The 23,474-nt window shown below is 49.6% G+C and overlaps 1 non-coding gene and 1 pseudogene across 1 annotated transcript; one reads left to right on the top strand and one right to left on the bottom strand.

Annotated features, from left to right (window-relative positions):
- Positions 1–8,705: 8,705 nt before the first annotated feature.
- Positions 8,706–19,786, top strand: LOC119623318 (cadherin EGF LAG seven-pass G-type receptor 2-like; annotated as a pseudogene).
- On the bottom strand, positions 19,390–19,787 carry LOC119623319 (small Cajal body-specific RNA 2). The gene has a single exon (XR_005239649.2).
- Positions 19,788–23,474: the final 3,687 nt, after the last annotated feature.

Genomic DNA, 23,474 nt, shown 5'->3' on the forward strand with positions numbered 1-23,474 from the left:
ATATATTAAAACTTGTGTTAGTGTTAGAGGGACTATTTATAATACTCAATTATTTACTGGAGCTTTGTCTAAAGCCTTAAAAGAAAATAACAAACAAGGTATTTACTTTCAGTGTGGTAAACCTAGACATTTCAAAAAAAAATGTCATAAAAATTAAACACTTTTATCCCTCAAGGCAGAAAGCTGCCTTCAAAGGTGTACAAATGTTGTGGTAAAGGTCGACATTGGACAAATAAATGTCATTTCAAAACTAATAAAAGTAAAAATTTACTGTCTCCTCTCCTAGGAAATGGAAGCCGGGGCCCACAGACTTGGGGCCCCAACAATTTATGTCACCAGGTCTAAAAGTGTAGTTGGTTTATCAGTCTTTACAAATAAAAAATATAAAAAAGAAAAAAAATACACAAACTAACTAAGTTTCTTGTAATAAATCACTAAACTAGTCAAAGGACCAAAAAATACAAAATCAACATAACTCTAAAGGATGTGAGATTATAGTTCTACACTTGTTACATTAAAAAACTAAAATTAATAGACGTAATATTAACAATAATAACAGTAATAATAGCCATAGTATACTAAGTACTTACTATATGTCTACTACTGTAAAAAAATCTTCACTTACATTTAGTTCTTCCAACATCCCTTTAAAACTAACAAATTTTATAATTATTACCATTTTGTAGACAAAAAAAACAAAGTTAAGACAGTTTTATAAATGTATCCAAGGTCATATAGCTATTATATTTTAAAAATATGACTTTCTGTCCCCAAAACTTACATACTTAACCCTTTCCTCTAGACTACTCTATAAAGTACAAAAATGGTAGTCACCCTCCTTAAAATAAAATAAAAAAAAAAATCAATAACTAAATAAAAGTTGTATCTCAACACCAAATCCAATCCCAATTTCAAGTATCCATTTAGCCTTAAATAACATCACTGTGTTTTAAAAACCAAAATCCGTTAAGTATTTTGTGGTCCACCATCTTTTACAAAACAAATACTCTATTAAATAGTAAACTACAAACTAAATTTCTGTACCTGTAATCACCTTATTTGTTTACAAATATTTGTTATTGACTACATCTACATACAATACCCAGTAAACAATGGCCTACAACATCAAGGGATAAATTCAGGTCCTCCTTAAGGATCCCACACCTTACCCCAGTTTCTCAACTTTATGTGACAACTAAACAGAGCGCCACTACTGACTTAGTTATTACTCAGCCTTATACTTTGTCTCCTAATAAAGGAGTATATAAATTAACTATTAAAGAGTGTGGCCCTTTGCCAAAAGGACATAATGTTACTAATAAAAGTCTTATTATGGTTCAAGTCTCACAATTTATATGCCTAGAGACAGGGGAACGTATTCTCAATAGGGAGGGTTTGGTAACACAAAAAAAACTGTTTTTTAGGAAACTTTAGTTTCTAATCAAAAGCCCTTATGTTCATTACACATTAATAAAATAGTTTTTAAAGGGTTAATTAATACGGTGGTAAATATGTCTATTATTTGTTTAAATTAGAGGCCTATACAATAAAAAAAAAAACAAGTTACAGTTATACTCACTGGCTTGGGTACTGCTTCTATGGTTTATCAAGACGTAGAACCTTTAACCTATGTCGGTCCTAAAGGTTAACAAGGTCAAGTGTTTTTTTTTTTTATTTTTATATTGTTCCTATCAATATTAATTTTTAAAAACAAGATCTTTCACAACAATTTACTACTTTTTTAAACATTCCTCATATTTCCTCAACTGCCAAAAATATGATGTTCAAAATAGACTACAATCCTTTAAACTCATAGCCACCACTCTTATTTATATAAAACAGTGACCATTATTTAAAAAAATACTTAAAACTCTAAAAGAGTAAGTCAAAAAACAAATGACTAAAAAAAATATAAAGCCATGTATTTCTACATAAAATTCCCGTCTTTGTCTTGTCTTAAAACTATAAATGTTTACATTAAACCTAAAAAAAGTTTACAGCCTGGTCTTCCTAATCCTGCCCTTATCCCACAAAGTTAAAAACTAATGGTCATAAATCTCAAAAATTGTTTTTTCTCTATTCAGTTACAACATCTTTTTTCTATTCTAAAAGAAAACAGTCACTTGGACAACTCACATCATTTAATTCCTTTGGCTTTACAAAAACTCCAACTTGTGGAAAAACAACTTCAAAAGACTCATTTACATTATATCCTTCCCAATGTTCCCCTTTCCCTTTATTTATTTCATACTTTACATTCTCCTACAAAAATGATTCATCAGACCAATCAGCCACTAAAATAGATCTTTTTGTCCAATAAAACATCTAAACACTTGGCTACTTATATCGATCGTTTAACTAAACTGATCATCAAAGGACGACATCACTGTCGACAACTTTGAAAAAAAAATCCTTCCTTAATTATCTCTCAATTCACTCATAGTCAGATCATTTATCTTCTTACAACTTCTAATTCTTGACAAAAAGCTTCATCAATCTTGAGTTACAGTTTATCCTTATCCCTCGGTACAACAGAAAAAATTGTTTACTAGTCTCATGGTCTTACTTAATTTCCCTACTACTGGTTATAATATTGTTAGTAATTCTCAATATGCCGTTTATGTTACTTCTTATATTTCTCAGGCCACTTTACCTCTTTGTACTACTTCTTCTCTTCAAAAACTCTTTTCCTTGTTATTTTCTACTTTGAGCCAACGTCAAGCTCCTTTATTCATCACTCATCTTCGTTCTCATTCTCAACTGCCTGGACCATTAGTTCACAAAAATACTCAAATTAATTCACTTCTAATTGGCCACTTACAGACTACAAAACAAAAACATACTCTACATCACACTAATAGTTCTGGCCTTCAACGACGGTTTCATTTAACTCGTAAATAAGCTCGTTCTCTTATTCAAGCTTGTCCTTTCTGTACTCCTTTAAGCATTCCATCCTTCCATCCTAAAATTAACCTAAGAGGTACTCAAGTTAATCAAATTTAACAAATGGATGTTATACATATTCCTTCTTTTAAACAATTAAAGTATGTTCATCATACTATTAATACTTTTTCTCATTTTCAATGGGCCACTCCGTTGCCATCTAAAAAAGCTAATTCTGTTATTACACATCTCTTAACTTGTTTTGCCATTATGGGCATTCCTTTTATACTTAAAACTAATAATGCCCCTGCCTATGTCTCTCATAAATTACAAGTTTTCTTACAACAATACAATATTCAACATATCACCAAGATCCCGGACAACAGTCAAGGTCAAGCCATCATTAAACACACAAATTTAACTTTAAAAACTCAACTATTAAAACAAAAAGGGGGAAATGAGCCCCCCCAAAAAACCAGATTTTTTTGAAGGTTAACCTTTCTACCTTAATTTTTTTGATTTTGAAGGTTCTTTTTACCTTAATTATTTTTTGAATCAATGGAGACAATTACAAGACTCCGCTGACGTAACCCATCTTTCCTCACCTCCCTCGGTGATAGTCCCCGCTGACAATTTAAAGATTTGGTATCCTAATGAAGAAGGTAAGTATGTTCAAGGGCAAGTTCTAAAACAGGAACGGGGCTATGCTCTTGTCCTTACAGGGAGCGGACCTGAGTGGTTTCCTACAAGATGATTAAAACCCTGTTAAAAAAAAAACTGAATTCAGCATGCATTTCTTCCTTTGTTGGATGTGCCTCGGCGGGGGACTTATTTCCCTTAGTGAGACTTTGTATAAATATTGCACTTATATTCCCTTTCCACCCTTGTATCAGGGAGTCGCCTGGGGAGAGGCGGAAATTAAGGTTTTCACCAATGACACTACTTAAATGCCATCCCCCTATATAGACAAGAACAATATAGAACGGGAAACGGAAATTATAAACAACACATACCAATTTGGAGTGGAAAAACTTCCAATATACCTGGAAAATAGTTCTCATTGTCTCCAAAAATCGTATGAAGCCTGGGTTGTTCACTATAATCATAGTTATGTGGCTACTAATACTGTTATTATAATCATACTGTATATAGTAATAAAACTATTCCTAGCTCTTTACCTTTTTGTCCTATTCCAGAGGTTTCTCCTAATATTGAGGTACTGGAGTGACAACTATGTCGGGGAAATAAAACCCGGATTTTATTAGAATACAATGGGATGCAAATAACTGATTAAAGTGTGCACGGTGATTCTCAAATAAAATTTAGTCACATACCTTTAAAATGGCACCGGGTAAATAAAAGTATTGCTGCTAACAATAATAAAACCTTGGTATGGTGTAAAGGAGGCCTAAGTACAGAGTCATCTTTGAAAGTTGTTAGCTGCAGGCGATGCCATTAGCACTTTTGTGGGGAATATGTCTCTTAATCTTTCTAACCCAACTAATTCCTTTCATATTCAGTTATATCGGAATACCTCTCGATATATTATTGCTTGTGTCCATAAGCCCTACCTATTATTAACAGGAAATTTGATATGGGATAATAATACGGAAATTGTTAATTGTACAAATACGTGTACATTTTTGTCTTGCCTCAATCATTCTTGGTGACACAACTTTGCTGGGGATATTTATATCCTCAGGGCTCGTAAGGAAATTTGGCTACCTGTTAATCTTACGCGACCGTGGGGGGCATCACCTCTTAAAACTTATATTTGGACTTCTCTTCAGCGAACCCGCCGTGCCCTTGGACTTATAATTGCCTCGGTGATAAGTCTTGTTGCCATTGCCTCCACTGCGACTGTAGCAGGGCTCGCTCTTCATCAAAGCATACAAAATGCTAAATTTGTACAGCAATGGCATGAACAATCTCACCGGTTATGACTTCAACAACGAAACATTAATTCTCAACTTACTAAAAGATTGGACAACATAGAGCAAGCGTTGACATGGCTTGGAGATCAGCTCACTGTACTCACTACTCAGGTAACATTACAATGTGATTGGAATTCCACTCAATTTTGTGTAATGCCTGTGCCTTTTAACATCTCTCAAAATTGGACTGTAATCCAAAAATTATTAATTGGCCATAAAAATATTAGTTTGGACATTCAAGAGCTCACTCAGAACATTTCCAAAACATTTCGACAACAAATACATGTGCTGTCTGGAACTGTAACCTTGCAGGAACTGGGGCAGCGCCTTGCTGCCTTTAACCCATGGACTCAGATAAAAACATGGATTTCTACAATCTCTGGAAGTATATTACTTTGGGCACTTGGTTTGGGTCTACTTCTTTTGGTAATTCAATGCTCCCTCCGTCGCCACCAAAAACAACAAAAAACACAGAAACAAATATGGGCTACCTTTTTAGGATTGAGACAAAACAAAATTAAAAGGGGGGAAATGCAGGGGCCTTTAAAAACAGTATACTAAGAATAGATAGGGCTCAAGGACAGTATCTCCAACTGAACTTTTAATAAACTCCCGTAGGCGCCAAGAAGGCGGGTAGATAAGAAAAAATATAAAAACAAGGTACTGAGTAGAAGGTTACATGTGAAAAAAGAAAGTTTGTTTTACATTGCATTCTTTCTGCTGACCTGAGGTTTATGGAGTATAAATAAAGTGAGGCGGAGGCTCTAAGCGCGGCCGCCATGTTCTCTGTGTGTCTTTGTCTTTGTGCGTGTTCTTTCATTCTCCACCACCCCCGGTGCGGCCCCCAACAATTCTACTGCTAAATAAACATTTACTAAACATTTACTAAATAAACATCTACTGCTAAATAAACCATTCACCTTATTCAATCCCCTCATTTTACAAAAAGGGACACTGAGGCACAGAATTTGAGCAAGGTCACACAGCTGTGGGGTTGGAGGCTGGGACCCAGGCCAGGGCCTCCCCCCAGGCCAGCTCTCTACCAACTGGCTGCCCTGGCTGCTCCAGGATGTAGGGAAGCCTGCCTGGTTCTCCGTGGTCCAGCTTCATGTCTGGTCCTCTCCAAGGTCCCCTGGAACCCCGCACACCCTCTCAAGTGAAGCTGCCGTGAAGAGGGTCTGGAGCCTGGGGACCGGGTAGGCCTCCTCGCTGGTCACAAAGCTGTGGCGGAAGGAGGGGGTAGCCGCAGGACACGGACAGGGAGGCAGGAGGGGGTGAGAGGCCGACTCCCTAGACAGGACCTCAGGGGGCAGTGCAAGCCCCTTGTCTCCGATGCATGAAGCCTGTGTTGAAGCTAGGCTCCACCGCAGCCGGCCTCCGAATCTGGTGTCAGTGTGTTTACACCATCTGGCTTCCACCTGCTCTGCTATGACCCTTCTAAGTTACCTCTCTGGAAAAGCCCAAGTGGTGTCCAACATGAGGCTGGGGTCATTCTTCCAGCAGCCAGACCTCAAGGGGCATGCTGGTCAGACCGCAGCCTCGCTGGTGGGGTGGGGTGGGGGGGACAGTAGGGAGGGAGTGGGCTCAGTAGCTCATTGTGGGTGCTTCTCTGGGATTTTGGAGGCTTTGTAGTGTGTTGCTCAGGGCCCTTTTAACTCAGTCTGACCCGGGACCTATGGGAGGGGACAGCAATGAGGGCTCTTAGGACTGGCATGAACTGGGAACTTGGCCTCCGAGAGCCCTTAAAATGTTTCGGAAACCTCTAGGCATACTTAGGGTACTGCCACCATGACTATCATCGGCTGGGTGGCTTCCGATCGCTAATTCGCACTGGCCATCTGGCGAGGCCGGCCCGGGGAAATAGGGATGGAAGATCCTGCTGGAGGAAATCCTGGCGCGTCAGCGCGGAGTGCGCTGGGTGGGGCCCACCTCCTTCGGCACGGCCGGCGTCGCCGCTTTAAGGCGGCAGCGGCGCGAGCAGGTCTATGGTAATGAGCCGCCGCCGCCGCCGCCGCGGCTCTGCAGAGCTCGCTCGCCCGCCAGGGAGGCGAGTGAGCGCGGGCCTGGGCTCAGGGCCGCGGCGACAGGCAGCAGCCGGGACGCGGGGCGCGAGCGGGCGGCGCGGGAGCGTCGGGGGCCGGCGGGGCCGGGCCGGGGTCGGGGCGCGCGGCTACGCGGGCGCAGGTGGGAGATCCCACAGGGGCGGAGGGGGCACCCCGGCTCCGGAACCCGGGGCCTGGCAAGGCCAGGGGCGCCGCGGGGCCCGCGGGCGCTGGTGGTGAGTGCCCGGAGCGCAGGTGGAGGCGCGGCGGCAGCCCGCGGTGCTCAGGGTGACCAGGGAGCGGGTCTGGCTCCGGGGGCGGTGGGAGTGCGGGCGCGTCGGAGGGCGCAGCGCGGGGCCCCGCCGAGCCATCCAGGCGCAGGCCCCGCGGGGCGCACGGGGGGCCCCGGAGACTGGCTCCCTGGCCCGGGCATGAGGTGCGGCAGGGCCTTCAGGAGCCGGAGGAGGAGCCGCCGCCGCTGTTGACTCGGCCGCCGGCCGGGAGCTGGGAGAGATGCGGAGCCCGGCCACCGGCGCCCCCCTCCCAACGCCGCCGCCGCTGTTGCTGCTGCTGCTGCTGCTGCTGCCACCGCCACTATTGGGAGAACAAGCTGGGCCCTGTCGTTCCTTGGGGTCCAGGGGACGCGGCTCTGGGGCCTGCGCCCCTGTGGGCTGGCTCTGTCCATCCTCAGCGTCGAACCTCTGGCTGTACACCAGCCGCTGCACGGATGCGGGCACTGAGCTGACTGGCCACCTGGTACCCCACCACGATGGCCTGAGGGTTTGGTGTCCAGAATCCGGGGCCCATATTCCCCTACCACCAGCTCCTGCAGGCTGCCCCTGGAGTTGTCGCCTCCTGGGCATTGGAGGCCACCTTTCGCCACAGGGCAAGCTCACACTGCCCCAGGAGCACCCGTGCTTAAAAGCCCCACGGCTCAGATGCCAGTCCTGCAAGCTGGCACAGGCCCCCGGGCTCACGGCAGGGGAAGGGTCACCAGAAGAGTCCATGGGTGGTCGTCGGAAAAGGAATTTAATACAGCCCCCCAGTTCCAGCCCCCCAGCTACCAGGCCACAGTGCCAGAGAACCAACCAGCAGATACCCCTGCTGGTTGCCAGAGAACCAACCAGCAGGCATCCCTGAGGGCCATCGACCCAGACGAGGTCACTGAGGCAGGTTGACTTGAGTACACCATGGATGCCCTCTTTGATAGCGGCTCCAACCAGTTCTTCTCCCTGGACCCAATCACTGGTGCAGTAACCACAGCCGAGGAGCTGGATTGTGAGACCAAGAGCACCCACGTCTTCAGGGTCACAGTGCAGGACCACGGCATGCCCCAACGAAGTGCCCTGGCTACACTCACCATCTTGGTTACTGACACCAATGATCATGACCCTGTGTTCGAGCAGCAGGAGTACAAGGAGAGCCTCAGGGAGAACCTGGAGGTTGGCTATGAGGTGCTCACTGTCAGGGCCACGGATGGTGATGCCCCTCCCAATGCCAATATTCTGTACCGCCTGCTGGAGGGGCCTGGGGGCAGCCCCTCCGAAGTCTTTGAGATCGACCTTCGCTCTGGGGTGATCCGAACCCGTGGCCCTGTGGATCGGGAAGAGGTGGAATCCTACCAGTTGACGGTAGAGGCAAGTGACCAGGGTCGGGACCCGGGTCCTCGGAGTACCACAGCCGCTGTTTTCCTTTCTGTGGAGGATGACAATGACAATGCCCCCCAGTTTAGTGCAAAGCGCTGTGTGGTCCAGGTGAGGGAGGACGTGACTCCGGGGCCCCAGTACTCCGAGTCACAGCCTCGGATGGAGAAAAGGGGAGCATTGCCCTGGTGCACTACAGCATCATGAGTGGCAACGCTCGGGGACAGTTTTATCTGGATGCCCAGACTGGAGCTCTGGATGTGGTAAGCCCTCTTGACTATGAGACTACCAAGGAGTACACCCTACGGGTGCGAGCACAGGATGGTGGCCGTCCCCTACTCTCTAATGTCTCTGGCTTGGTGACAGTGCAGGTCCTGGATATCAACGACAATGCCCCCATCTTCGTCAGCACCCCTTTCCAGGATACTGTCCTGGAGAGCGTCCCCTTAGGCTACCTGGTTGTCCCCGTCCAGGCTATCGACGCTGATGCTGGTGACAATGCCCGCCTAGAATACCGCCTTGCTGGGGTGGGACCTGACTTTCCCCTTCACCATCAACAATGGCACAGGCTGGATCTCTGTGGCTGCTGAACTGGACCGGGAGGAAGTTGATTTCTACAGCTTTGTGGAAGAAGCTCGAGATCATGGCACTCCAGCACTCACTGCCTCGGCCAGCGTCAGCGTGACTGTCCTGGATGTCAACGACAACAATCCAACCTTTACCCAACCCGAGTACACAGTGTGGCTCAATGAGGATGCAGCTGTGGGCACTAGCGTGGTGACGGTGTCAGCTGTGGACCGTGATGCTCATAGTGTCATCACCTACCAGATCACCAGTGGCAATACCTGAAACCGCTTCTCCATCACCAGCCAAAGTGGTGGTGGGCTGGTATCCCTTGCCCTGCCACTGGACTACAAACTTGATCGGCAGTATGTGTTGGCTGTTACCGCCTCCGATGGCACGTGGCAGGACACGGCACAGATTGTGGTGAATGTCACCGACGCCAACACCCATCGTCCTGTCTGTCAGAGCTCCCACTATACAGTGAATGTTAATGAGGACCGGCCAGCAGGCACCACAGTGGTGCTGATCAGCGCCATGGATGAGGACACAGGTGAGAATGCCCCCATCATCTACTTCATGGAGGATAGCATCCCCCAGTTCCGCATCGATGCAGACATGGGCTGTCACCACCCAGGCTGAGCTGGACTACGAAGACCAAGTGTCTTATACCCTGGCCATTACTGCTCGGGACAACGGCATTCCCCAGAAGTCCGACACCACCTACCTGGAGATCCTGGTGAACGACGTGAATGACAATGCCCCTCAGTTCCTGCGTGACTCCTACCAGGGCAGTGTCTATGAGGATGTGCCACCCTTCACTAGCGTCCTGCAGATCTCTGCCACTGATCGTGATTCTGGACTTAATGGTAGGGTCTTCTACACTTTCCAAGGAGGCGACGATGGAGACGGTGACTTTATTGTCGAGTCCACGTCAGGCATCGTGCGAACGCTGCGGAGGCTGGATCGAGAGAACGTGGCCCAGTATGTCTTGCGGGCATCCGCAGTGGACAAGGGGATGCCCCCAGCCCGCACGCCCATGGAAGTGACAGTCACTGTGCTGGATGTGAATGACAATCCCCCTGTCTTTGAGCAGGATGAGTTTGATGTGTTTGTGGAAGAGAACAGCCCCATTGGGCTGGCCGTGGCCCGGGTCACAGCCACTGACCCCAATGAAGGCACTAATGCCCAGATTATGTACCAGATTGTGGAGGGCAACATCTCTGAGGTCTTCCAGCTGGACATCTTCTCTGGGGAGCTGACAGCCCTGGTAGACTTAGACTACGAGGACCGGCCTGAGTACGTCCTGGTCATCCAGGCCACGTCAGCTCCTCTGGTGAGCCGGGCTACAGTCCACGTCTCCCTCCTTGACCACAATGACAACCCACCAGTTCTGGGCAACTTTGAGATCCTTTTCAACAACTATGTCACCAACCGCTCAAGCAGCTTCTCTGGGGGTGCTATTGGCTGAGTTCCTGCCCATGACCCTGATATCTCAGATAGTCTGACTTACAGCTTTGAGCGGGGAAATGAACTCAGCCTGGTCCTGCTCAATGCCTCCACGGGCGAGCTGAAGCTGAGCCGCGCACTGGACAACAACCGGCCTCTGGAGGCCATCATGAGCGTGCTGGTGTCAGGTAAGGAAGGGTCCAGGTGGCGCTGGGGTGAGGGTAGCTCACAGGGAGGGTCTGGGCAGCCACTGGAGGTAGGGCACGATCCAGGAAGCAGCTACAGACCCACCTCCCTGCCCAATGCCTGGCACAGATCGGGAGGGGGCAAGAGCCAGCTTGGGAAGAAGCCCCAGGAATCCCGGCGGCTGGTGCAGGCCCCGCCTTCCGCCAGGCTGGGCTGGGCTGCTTCGGTTGGCTGCCCCCACCGTCTACCAGCCTGTGACGTGGTCGGGGAAGTGTTGTGAGGCTGTCCTGGCTATGGCTGCCAAGAATTGTGGAAAAAAGGCGCGTGGAAGCCTGGGGGGCCAGGAGAGCTGGGGGAAGGGTAGAGAGGACTGTGGCACAGGAGAGGAGGCGAGGCCAGGGCCCCTTCACCCCCATCAAGATATTCCTGCAGTCTCATACAGCCTTTGGCAGAAATGGGGACCATGGGAGCACAGGGCTGCCGCTACCCAGGGGTCAGGACCCTGCAGTCCTCTTCTGGCCCCTTTTGCCTCCTGGCTGAGCTGCAGAATTGGCTGACATGGACTTTGTCTAGCGCATTCTTTTCCCTCCAGGCAGAAAGAGCCTGGCCTGGCTCCCCCTTCAGAGCTCCCACAGGAAGTGAGGCTAGAGCTCATTGTCTGTCCAAACAGACCCCACTTTCAGAGTCCGTGGTTCGGGTCTGGCTTGGAGGAGGGGCTGCAATGAAGCTGGGGGGCAAGCTGAGGCTTTCTGGGCCCCCTTGCCACCCCATGGGCTGTTCTTAGGGTGCCAGGCCTTCCTTTCCTGCTGGCTGTGACCAGGCCAAGCTCCAGGAATGGACAGGCCAGGGGACTGGTGGGCTTTGAGGGCAGAGACCCCAAGGCACCTGATCTGAGGACAGAACAGAGTCCCAGGGCGTGGGAGCCTGGCGGGATCCCAGGCTGGGGCATTCCTGCTGCTTGGCCAAGCACTCAGCCTACAGACTCCCTGGACAGCAGGGCTCGGGGAGGAGAGTTGGAGGGGGTTGGTGACAGTATTCTGTCTTTTTTTATCAGCTGTGGGGAGCCAGAGGTAGCAGCAGGGAGAGGACCACACCCAAGTTGCTGAGTGCTTTCCCCAAGCCTGGGAACAACTGAGACCCTCATGAGGGGATGCTGTTAGCTGCACCTCAGGGGTGGGTCAGGTCACACCCCCACTAGGCAGCCTTCAAACCTGTCAGGGAAGGGAGGAAAAGAAGAAGCTGACAGGCCCCTACTCCCACCCCAGGGAGTGTGGCCTGAAGGGGAAGGAAGGGTATGCGAGAGTCAGGGCGTGGCCTCACTCAGGGTCCTTGCTGGACAGATGCCTCCCTGCCCCACCCCTCAAGGTAGCCACAGGAACCAGGAAGCAGGAGCTTTTCAGGGACTGTGGCTGAGGTTCTGAGCCTCCGGAGACTTCAGTTTCCCCTCCAGGAGGAGGAAGTGGGAGGCTGGAGCTCCTGTGTCCTCAGCTGTGCCTGGGCACTTGAGGCGGTGGGAGGGAGGTGGGAAGGAGAGCCTCTCCCTCTGGTCCTCCACACCCAGCCTGCCCTTGGTGAATGTGGCCAGACACTAAGTGATGGGGGCAGAGAAGCGCCCCCACTAAGCTTTCAGTCTCCCACCAGGACAGAGCCCCAGATCTTAGTTCCCTAGTCTAGAGAAGGCTCAGGGCAACATCCAGGACGGCTTCTCCTGGCCTGGCAGCTCTGGCCCCACCCTCTCCCTTACACCCTGACCCTTGGAGGCAGTCACCACGGCAACCCCAAAGTTCAGGGAGGCCGGGGTGATGGGGAGCTGACTCCCACTGCCCCTTTGTTTTCCTCCTCTTGTTCTTTGTCTCTTCTTTCTTTTCCACCCCTGCCCATGTGGGGCCCTGCAGCACTGCCTCTCTCCGGTGCCCTCTCCCTGCTCCTGTGGCTCTCCTGCTCTCCCACTTGCCCATCGCTGGCTCTTTTCCTGGGGCTTTGTCTTCTCGTTTGGTCTCCGAGTTTGTGCCTCCCCTCTCTTCCTCCCTATGGCTGCGGCTGTCCCAGCCTGGGCTGATGGCTCTCCTGGAGCCTGAATTCTCCTCGCCTCTTTCTTCCTCTGCTCGGACACACAGCAGCTCCTGTCCATGGTCTGGGCAGCTCCCAGAACAGCAGAGCCCTCTTGGCCTCCAGCCTCCGCTGGCACATCTGCCGGGGGAAGAGAGGTTGGGAGGCTGACCGGGACCTGGCGCTTTTCCAGGTGTGCCTGGCTAAGCTTGGGGCACAGGTGGCATTTCCTGGGGTCAGAGGCCATCCCAGCTCTTTCTTTTCTGTTCAGGAAGACAGCTTAGGCAATGCACTTCCCACCCCTGTTCCCACCCTGCCTTTGCACCTGAGGGGTGACCTAGGTCAAGGCAGGGGAGGGGGACACAGAAAGGAGAGAGCAGTGGGTTGACTGTTGGGGATGGGGACAATAGCAGAGGGGGCAGGTGGCCACAGATGGTGAACCAGATGGGAAGCAACAGACACATGCTGGGAGAGGGGCCCAGGCGGGGCCTAAGACGATGGCGGCGGGGGACACAGCGAGGGGTGTTTGTTCCCAGGGCTGAGTGGTGGCAAAGTTTCTCCTGCTCCGTGGCTTTGGTTGCCCTCTTGTCTCTTAATCAGTTATGGGCACTGTGTGTGGAGTCTTGGGCTGCTTCTGCCTGGAGGGAATATCTGGTCAAGGAATCATTAGGCAGATGTACCAGGTATACAAGAGCCCTGTGCCAGCTGGGCACCCTAGTGCGTGCGGGGAAGTCTGAAACAGAGAGGAAAGTAGAGCCTGATGACATAAATCTGGGCAGGCTTCCTGGAGCAGGTGAGCTCAGGGCAGGTTAGAAGACTCGGAGGACTGTGGGCTGGTGTCTAGGTGGGAAGGAACAGCCTGTGCAACAGCTTTGAGACGAGAGCAGGAGGAACAGAAGTGGGTGATGACAAGCGGGCTTACTGGTGATAGCTGGTGAGAAGAAGCAAGTGATGAGGCTGGAGGGTAGGTGGGCAGTGGGCCGAGGACACGGCTGAGATGGGGGTCTGCCTTCAGCCTTCCCGGCTTCAGCTGAGCCACCACCGGTATAGTCAGTCACCCCAAGTAGGTACATTACAGATGCAGAATTTGTCCCCATGTTCCTCGCCTACTCACACCCCCCCTACAAAAACACAGGCTCCTGCCCCATTACTGCTAGGGTAAGCATTCGCTCTTTATGTCTAGTTGGGCTCCCCCTGCTATGTGGTTTTTGTTTGTTTGTTTGTTTGTTTTCTGGGGACAGAGTCTCGCTCTGTCACCCAGGCTGGAGTACAGTGGTGCGATCTCGGCTCACTGCACCCTCTGCCTCCTGGGTTCAGGCAATTCTCCTGCCTCAGCCTCCTGAGTAGCTGGAACCTCCTAAGTAGCTGAGATTACAGGTGCCCACCGCCACGCCCAACTAATTTTTGTGTTTTCAGTAGAGCCGGGGTTTCACCATGTTGGTCAGTCTGGTCTTGAACTCCTGACCTTGTGATCCACCTGCCTCGGCCTCCCAGAGTGCTGGGACTACAGGCATGAGCCACTGTGCCTGGCCCCCCTGCTATGTTTTAAAGACCATTTATTCTTTATGGAGACTGAATAGATTGTCATCCGTATCTCAGTGTTTTCTGAACACCTACTATGTGTAAGGCATTGTAACAAATAAAAATGTGAATATGCTGGTAGCTCATGCCTGTAATCTCAGTGCTCTAGAAGGCTGAGATGGAGGGTCACTTGAGGCCAGGAAGTGAGACCAGCCTGGACAACACAGCAAGACCCCATCTCTACACACAAACAAAAATTAGCCAGGCATAGTTGTGAGCACCTGTGGTCTCAGCTATTTGGGAGGCTGAGGTGGGAGGATCGCTTGAGCCCAGGAGTTCAAGGCTACAGTGAGCTATGATCGTGCCACTGCACTCCAGCAGAGGCGACAGAGTGAGAGTCTATCTCTTAAAAAAAATTAAAAAATAAAATAAATAAGACTATCCCTTATTATCCTGCAAAGCCATTTCCTCCATCTCCAGGTCCCCAACTTTAATGTTTTAGCTAAATAAAATTCATTCCCATGTGTATGTGCATTCAGGTGTGTGTGGTATTTCTGGGCTTAGGGTGTGTGTTAGTACTTAGCTGTTTATAAGTGAGTGTGTTGCCTGGGGGTATGGCACGCATTTGGGTGTGATGCTTGAGCCAAGTGGGTGTTGAGTAGCTACAGGCCCTAGGGCCAGAGAAGAGACTGACTCAGTGGGGCTCTGGGGTCTCAGAGTGGAGAGCTGCCCAGGCCCTTCTATCTCTGCCCTCCTGGTCCCCCACCCCCACTCACCCTGTCTCCAGCATGGGGCAGTGGGTGATGTTGTCACTGGTTAACGTGGCTCAGCTGGATTTCCTGGGGTGGGGCCCCCCAGGCTACCCACAGCAGCCCAGAGAGTTGGGCAGGAAGAATGCTTTGTGTTGGGTGTTGCCATGGGGATAGCAGGTCTGCGCCCAAGCAGCCATGGGGCTCAGTGGGAGGGGGACTAGGTGGCCCACTGACCCAGTTTACCGCCCCCCACCCCCGACTTCCTGCTGCAGCCATGACTGCGATTCGTGGTGTTAAGGCGTAGAGGCTGAGGGGGCATGGGAATGATTTTTATGGCTCTCAGGATGCTCTGGGCCCTGTAGAAAAGTATGAAAAAGACAACATAGGGTTCCCGTGCAGGGCAGCACAGACTCTGGGGGAAGGGAGCCGGAGGCGTGGTTGGGCAGGGAAAGGTGCACAAACATTAAGAGGTGTGCCGTGCATCAGTGACAGAAGGTTTTGGGAAAGAATGCAAAGAGAACTTCTGCAAATCTCATCCCCTGAAGGAGTGACTGGCCCACAGGTGACATACCTGGCTCAGCACCCTTATGCCAGTTGGAGAGAAGAGGCTTTCTTGGTGGGTGGTACAGGAATATACAGGCTGAATTGCAGCCCCGGCTCCTGTGCAGGGCCTTCCCCACACCCCTGCACGGGTCTGTGGCTTGGCCCCCCACCCCAGACTGGGTCCTGACTGGTGTCCCCCTCCACAGACGGCGTGCACAGCATGACGGCCCAGTGCGCGCTGCGTGTGACCATCATCACTGATGAGATGCTCACCCACAGCATCACGCTGCGCCTGGAGGACATGTCACCTGAGCGCTTCCCGTCACCACTGCTGGGGCTCTTCATCCAGGCGGTGGCCGCCACGCTACCGGACCACGTGGTGGTCTTCAACGTCCAGCGGGACACCGACGACCCCGGGGTGCCACATCCTCAAGGTGAGCCTGTCGGTGGGCCAGCTGCCAGGGCCCGGGGGCGGTCCGTCCTTCCTGCCCTCCGAGGACCTGCAGGAGCGCCTGTACCTCAACTGCAGCTTGCTGACAGCCATCTCGGCGCAGCGCGTGCTGCCCTTCGAGGACAACATCTGCCTGCGGGAGCCCTGTGAGAACTACATGCGCTGTGTGTCGGTGCCCCGCGCCCTTTATCGCCTCCTCCTCAGTGCTCTTCCGGCCTATCCACCCCGTATGGGATCTGCGCTGCCGCTGCCCGCCCGCCTGGCTTCACGGGTGACTACTTCGAGACGGAGGTGGACCTCTGCTACTCGCGGCCCTGTGGCCCCCACGGGAAGGGTCCTCTGATAGGCAGGGTACCATCACTGGCTCTGCTGCTAGTATTAGTCTGGGCCAGTATTTAATCAATGCCAGGCTTTCCTCTGAGAAGGGTATGGGGCGCAGCTAGAATAGTGTAGGTTCCCTCAACAACGCCTTTGTGCTGTTTACCCATGATCCGACTGTGTAATTTCTGGTGATTCCAGGTTTTAAATAATTTGTAAGTGTTCAGTTTCTACACAACTTCATCATCTGCTAAGAATTTTAAAATCACATTCTCTATTCAGCTGTTAATGCTGGGATCCATATTTAATTTTATAAGCTTTTCCCTGTTTTTAGTTTTGTTTTGGGCTTTTTGGGTCATGAATTTGTCGCTAAAAAATGTAAGAGTAGAATATTAATGTTTCACTTTAGTTTTGTAATATCAAGAATTTAAGAACTGGCTGGGCGCAGTGGCTCATGCCTGTAACCCCAGCACTTTGGGAGGCTGAGATGGGGGGATCAAAAGGTCAGGAGTTTGCGACCAGCTAGTTCCATACCAGCCTGGCCAACATGGTTAAACCTTGTCTCTACTAAAAATACAAAAATTAGCTGGGTGTGGTGGTGCATGCCTGTAATCCCAGCTACTCCAGAGGCTGAGGCAGGAGAACCACTTGAACCCGGGAGGCCGCAGGTTGCAGTAAGCCGAGATGGAGCCACTGCACTCCAGCCTGGGTGACAGAGTGAGTCTGCATCTATTAAAAAAAAAAAAAGGCCGGGCGCGGTGGCTCAAGCCTGTAATCCCAGCACTTTGGGAGGCCGAGACGGGCGGATCACGAGGTCAGGAGATCGAGACCATCCTGGCTAACCCGGTGAAACCCCGTCTCTAATAAAAAAATACAAAAAACTAGCCGGGCGAGGTGGCGGGCGCCTGTAGTCCCAGCTACTCGGGAGGCTGAGGCAGGAGAATGGCGTGAACCCGGGAGGCGGAGCTTGCAGTGAGCAGAGATCCGGCCACTGCACTCCAGCCTGGGCGACAGAGCGAGACTCCGTCTCAAAAAAAAAAAAAAAAAAAAAATTAAGAATTAAAACAAGCTGGGCACAGTGGTTCACGCCTGCAATCCCAACACTTTGGGAGGCTGAGGGATGTGAAACTCCTGAGGTCAGGAGTTTGATACCAGTCCAGACAACATGGTGAAACCCCATCTCTACTAAAAATACAAAAAAATGAGCCAGGTGTGGTGGTGGGCGCCTGTAACTCCAGCTACTTGGGAGGCTGAGGCAGGAGACTCGCTTTAACTCCAGAGGGGGAGGTTGCAGTGAGCTGAGATGGGGCCACTGCACTCCAGACTGGGCAACAAGAGCAAAACTCCATCTAAAAATAATAATAATAATTTTAAAAAAGTAAAATAAAAAAAGGAAGGAAAAATAATGGAATAGAATATTGTACAATAAATTTTTTTTTTTTTTTTTTTTTTTTTTTTTGAGACAGAGTCTGGCTCTGTCGCTCAGGCTGGAATGCAGTGGCGAAATCTCGGCTCACTGCACCCTCCGCCTCCCGGGTTCACGCCATTCTCCTGACTCAGCCTCCAGAGTAGCTGGGACTACAGGAGCCAGCCATCAAGCCCGGGTAATTTATTTTTAGTAGAAACCGTGTTAGCCAGGATGATCTCGATCTACTGACCTTGTGATCTGCCTGCCTTGGCCTACCAAAGTGCTGGGATTACAGGCATAAGCCACCACGCCCGGCCTAAATTCCTATTTCTAATTAAGTTTGACAACTTAATTGTTGAGTAATTCAGATATGAAAGGGCTTCTTTCAGGCACTCAGATGAAGGGTCCTTAAGCCAAACTGTTAAGTGTCCCCTTCCGACCGGGTGTGGTGGCTTACACTTGTAACCCCAGCACTTTGGGGTGGATCACCTGAGGTCAGGGGTTCGAGACCAGCCTGGGCAACACAGTAAAACCCCATTTCTACTAAAAATACAAAATTAGCTGGGCGTGGTGGTGCGTGCCTGTAGTCCCAGCTATTTGGGAGGCTGAGGCAGGAGAATTGCTTGAAACCGGGAGGGCAACAGAGTGAGGCTCCATCTCAAAATAAATACGTAAATAAATAATCATATACTGGAGGCTGAGATATTAAACATCAAAAAAAGGCACTTGCTTTTAAAAACATGGACTCCTAGTCCTCCCTGATAATTCTAACTCAGTATATTCCAGGAGCGTCCCTGGAACACTTCATGTTCTCTTAATGGACATATGTATGTATACAGACATATTAGACAGTGTGTATATATCCCTTAGTGGCAGATGCTGCACCATGCCGTTAGCCCTGGGGATACAAGTGTTGGTAGCATATAAAAAATGTCAAGCCTAAAGAAAAACAGGGAGAGGACTGGCGTTGTGGACTGCACTGATAGTCCCAGCTACTGGGCAGGCTGAGGTGGGAGAATCGCTTGCGCCTGGGAGGTCAAGACTGCAGTGAACTATGATTGCAACACTGCACTCCAGCCTAGGAAATAGAGTGAGATTGTTTCAAAAAAAAAAAAAGAAAAAGAAAGAAAAACTTAAAAAGGGGCTGGGCGCGGTGGCTCATGCCTGTAATCTCAGCACTTCGGGAGGCTGAGGCAGGCGGATCACTTGAGGTTAGGATTTCGAAACCAGCTTGGCAAAACATGGTGAAACCCCCTCTCTACCAAAAACTACCAAAATTAGCCGAACGTGGTGACACACGCCTGTAGTCCCACCTATTCCGAAGACAAGAGAGGGGGGATCGCTTGAGCCAAGGAGGTCGAAGTTGCAGTGAGCCGATATCGCGGTTCTGCACTCCAGTATGGGCGACAGAGCAAGACCCTGTCTCAAAACAAACAAACAAACAAAAAAAAACAAGAAAAACAAGGAGAAATGGGAAAGTGGGAGGGACAATAAATCAGCGGCGAACAAGGCTTCCGCGACCTTCCAGCTCCGGGGGAGGGGCGGCGGCTCATTCACCCTTGGCCACCGCGCTCAGCGTCCCCACCCGCCGCCGGCAGTTCACGTGCTCGCCCCTAAGCCACTGGCAGCCCGCAGCCCGGTGGCCGTGCCCAGATCAGAATCGCCTCGATAATCAGTGGCCGGGGACAAGCCCGACCTCGTCTATCTGATCAATTCATCACTTCTGAGCGCCGGGCCCCGCAGGGCCAGCTCCGGGACCTCGGGGACCACAGCGCTGCCGCCGCCTAAGGGGCCTCTCTGCACAGCGCCTCGAGGAGGGGGCTTCGCAGGAGGAGAGCTTTTCATTTCGGGTCGGACCAGCGGGGCTGGGGTCACGACCCGATCAAATAAGATCAACGTGTAAGCAGGAGGAGGGGCACAGGGGTGGGCGCACGCACTCGCCTAACACGCTCCAAGCGCGCACACTCACGCGTCCACTCAGCCCGCACGCGACACCACGACTCCGCACACAACACGCAAACCCCACACCACTCTCCCTCCCCAAAACTTCCGCCCGCTCCCCGCGCGGCTTTTAAGCCCTCCGCCCTCTCCCGCGCCTTGGAGGATTCTGGGAGGAACCACAGAGCACAGGCGGACGGGTCCTGAAGAAGGGAGTGTTCCTCATAGTGCGCGCGTTTCTGCCCTCGCGTGGCTCGGAGGGGAACATAGGTCCCAGGAAAAGGCGGTACTAATTTCCACCATACAGAATCATGGTTCTTTTTTTTTTTTTTGGAGACCGGTTCTCGCCCTGTCACCCAGGCTAGAGTGCAGTGGCGCAACACGGCTCATTGCTCCTAGCTTAAGTGATCCTCCCACCTCAGCCTCCTGCGTAGCTGGGACCACAGGTGAGCGCCACCGCACCTAGCCTTTTGACCTTTGTATAACTACATACTTATATCCATATCTTTAGTTTTTCTGTGATCTTGACTTTAATTTCTCTTCAATTTCCTTTCTTTTTTTTTTTTTTTTGAGATGGAGTCTTGCTCTGTCGCCCAGGCTGGAGTGCAATGGCGTGGTCTTGGCTCTCTGCCTCCCGGGTTCAAGCAATTCTCCTGCCTCAGCCTCCGGAGTAGCTGGGATTACAGGGGTCCGCCACTATGCCTGGCTAATTTTTGTATTCTTAGTAGAGACGAGGTTTCACTGTGTTGGCCAGGCTGATCTTGAACTCCTGACCTCAGGTGATCTGCCCGCCCTGGCCTCCCAAAGTGCTGGGATTACAGGCATGAGCCACTGCGCCCGGCCCAATTTCTTTCTTTCTTTTTTTAGACGGAGTCTAGCTCTGTCACCCAGGCTGGAGTACACTGGCGCGATCTCAGTTCACTGCAACCTCCATCTCCTGGGTTCAAGCGATTCTCCTGCCTCAGCCTCCCAAGTAGCTGGGATTACAGAGGCGCGCCACCACGCCCGACTAAACTTTGTATTTTTAGTGGAGATGGGGTTTCATCCTGTTGGCCAGGCTGGTCTTGAACTCTTAACCTCATGTTATCCACCCGCCTTGGCCTCCCAAAGGACTGGAATTACAGGCGTGAGCCACCGTGCCTGGTTCCCTGACTAATTATTGTATTTTTAGTAGAGACGGAGTTTCACCATGTTGGCCAGGCTGGTCTCGAACTCCTGACCTCGGGTGATCCGCCCACCTCAGCCTCCTCAAAGTGTTAGGATTACAGGCATGAGCCACGGCACCCAGCCTGTGGGATGTTTCTAAATGCTATCCTTATGCTTTAGGGTCTAGGTGAATATACTGTTTGTTTATATTTTGTCCTTTTTCCAAAAAAAAAATTTAGATAGATAGGATTCCAAATGAATGTGCCTCAAATAAACACTAAAAAAAGCATCCGAGTTAATTAAATCAAACCTTAAAAGAGACTCCAATGTACCCTTGACAGAAAATCAAGAAAAATTTTCTGTAGAAAAATCTTTTTCCCACTGAAGGGAGGAATTCCACCCCAGCCTAAAATGGTTTGATGTGTATACTTTTACTCCACGGAGAATACAAAAATCATCTGGATGCTAAAATAGACAATTATGTTTTTCAATAACATTTAATTTTTTTTTTTTTTTTTTAAGACAGGGTCTCACCTTCTCACCTGGGCTGGAGTGCAGTGGCTCCACCATGGCTCACTGCAGCCTCAACCTCCTAGGCTCAAGCAATCCTCCCACCTCAGTCTCCTGAGTAGCTGGGACTACAGGCACGTGCCACCATACCTGGCTAATTTTTGTATATTTTGTAGAAATGGGGTCTCACTATGTTGCCCAGGCTGATCTACAACTCCTGGACACAAGCAATCCTCCTGCCTTGGCCCCCCAAAGTGCTGGGATTATAGGCATGAGCCACCACACCCAGCAAATTTTAACATTTATCTCTTCCCTCAACTTTGGAGAATGATTAATTTTACAGACTCTCAGACCCAATTTGAGGGGTTGTTTTCTAAAAATGAAACCAAATACAGTCCCAGCTCACTGTACTCCCTACTTTGTAGCTCCACACTGTCCAGAGATGGCAGTCTCTTCTCCCTGTCCAGACATGGCCTCACCTTTGTAAAACACACCCCAAACACCCTTCTTCTCTGATAGCAGCCAGGTTTTCAGACGAGGTACTTTCTTGAAGTAGGCACAGGTGCAAACAAAGAGCAAACCAAACACCAGAATCCCATCCAAGGAGTACACTGTTAAATAAAAAAGAAAAGAAAACCTTAGGTACTGATCTAGCGTGGGACCTGTGATCCTGCCTGAGAACTCTAAGGAAAACAGTATGTGACACAATAACAAAATAATAACCCCAACAGGCAGTACCAACACTTGACAAGAGGGAGCCAGGATCCTGGGACTAACAAGATTAGTTTAATGTTCCCAAAAATTGCTTGTAGGAGGAAGGAGAATCAATTGAGCCCAGGAGTTCGAGGCTGCAATGAACTATGATCATGCCACTGCACTTTAGCCTGAGCAACACAGTGAGACCCCAACGCAAAAAAAATAAATTTTTTTTTTACATCCCCTTTACTAAAATGTCACTGGTCCCTCCCCTCACCTCTCAAGAAGTAGAAATCCTGGGCAGAAATTAGCATCCCAAGAATGACTAGCGTTGGCAATAGATTGAGACATACGAATCCTTAGAGACTCAGCACAGAAAATTTAACATGTTCTTGTTATAAATCACTCATATGATAAAGGAGAGGTAGATATATAGCCAAATCTGTCAGATGTGCAACTGTTGGTGAAGAATACGTTAAGGCTAAAAGTAAAGCTTAATGAAAATTACAAGAGTGATAATGTACATAACTACAATTTTCCTATCAGTATCTTAAACTTTATGCATGATATTCTAACAAACCGAATTTCTGCCAGAATAATAACAGATTTTTCTAAAACAAAGAAAAGGTATCTAAGGCTTCAATATAGAAAGCTTCAACTTCTTAGCTTTGTTTCTTAAATATATAAACCAAGCTCATTTCTTGTACAGGTAATCACAATGAATCACCTAATTGCAAAAAACGAGAAGATATTGGACCACAAAATGGGGGAAAATGACTAAAATTTATTCAGCAATTACCGTGTCAAACTGCCGTCTTACTTCCTGGTTCAGATTCTGTCTTCCTCTGGTTAATGTCCCTTTTCTTACTGTGCCTAGTATCCTGAGACCTCTGACTTCCCAGAAAGCTCCAAATGAATATTCTATATAAACAGTGTCTGCCAGTTCTAACCACACTATCTACCTCTCTCCCTCCAGTAAAACTGTCTCACAGCTGGCTGTCACTAAGAAAGGGTCCAGTAAAGTAACACATACACTAAGGTTTTCTGAGGAACTATACCTTTACGTGCTACCCTTTTTCTCTCATAAGTTTCTGCAGACAATGGCAAAATTCACAAGGAGGTTAAATTCGAGTCTTCAATGCCAGGGCTATGGACAAAGTGCTTTTGAGAAATGCTTTCCGGAGCCCCTCAAATCATCGTAATGCCTAAAAGGCTTTCTCTTCTCCTTTCCTGTAAGGTTGACGCTAAAAATCATGAAGGCCCTCCTTCCTGTCCTCCTCTGGAATTCAGAATTCACATCTATAAAGTTTTTGAAGAGGCCTGGAAAATGAGGTCAGATAAACAGGGTGACAACTGCCTCATCATCTAGAAGAGGCAATGTCTAAATCCACCCCTTTCAACACTAGTCAGGGTCTCCACGTGAGATCGCCCCGCCAGGGCTTTA

The sequence above is a fragment of the Chlorocebus sabaeus genome, chromosome 20 (assembly GCF_047675955.1).
Source record: "Chlorocebus sabaeus isolate Y175 chromosome 20, mChlSab1.0.hap1, whole genome shotgun sequence".
In the NCBI taxonomy this organism is placed as follows: Eukaryota; Metazoa; Chordata; class Mammalia; order Primates; family Cercopithecidae; genus Chlorocebus; species Chlorocebus sabaeus.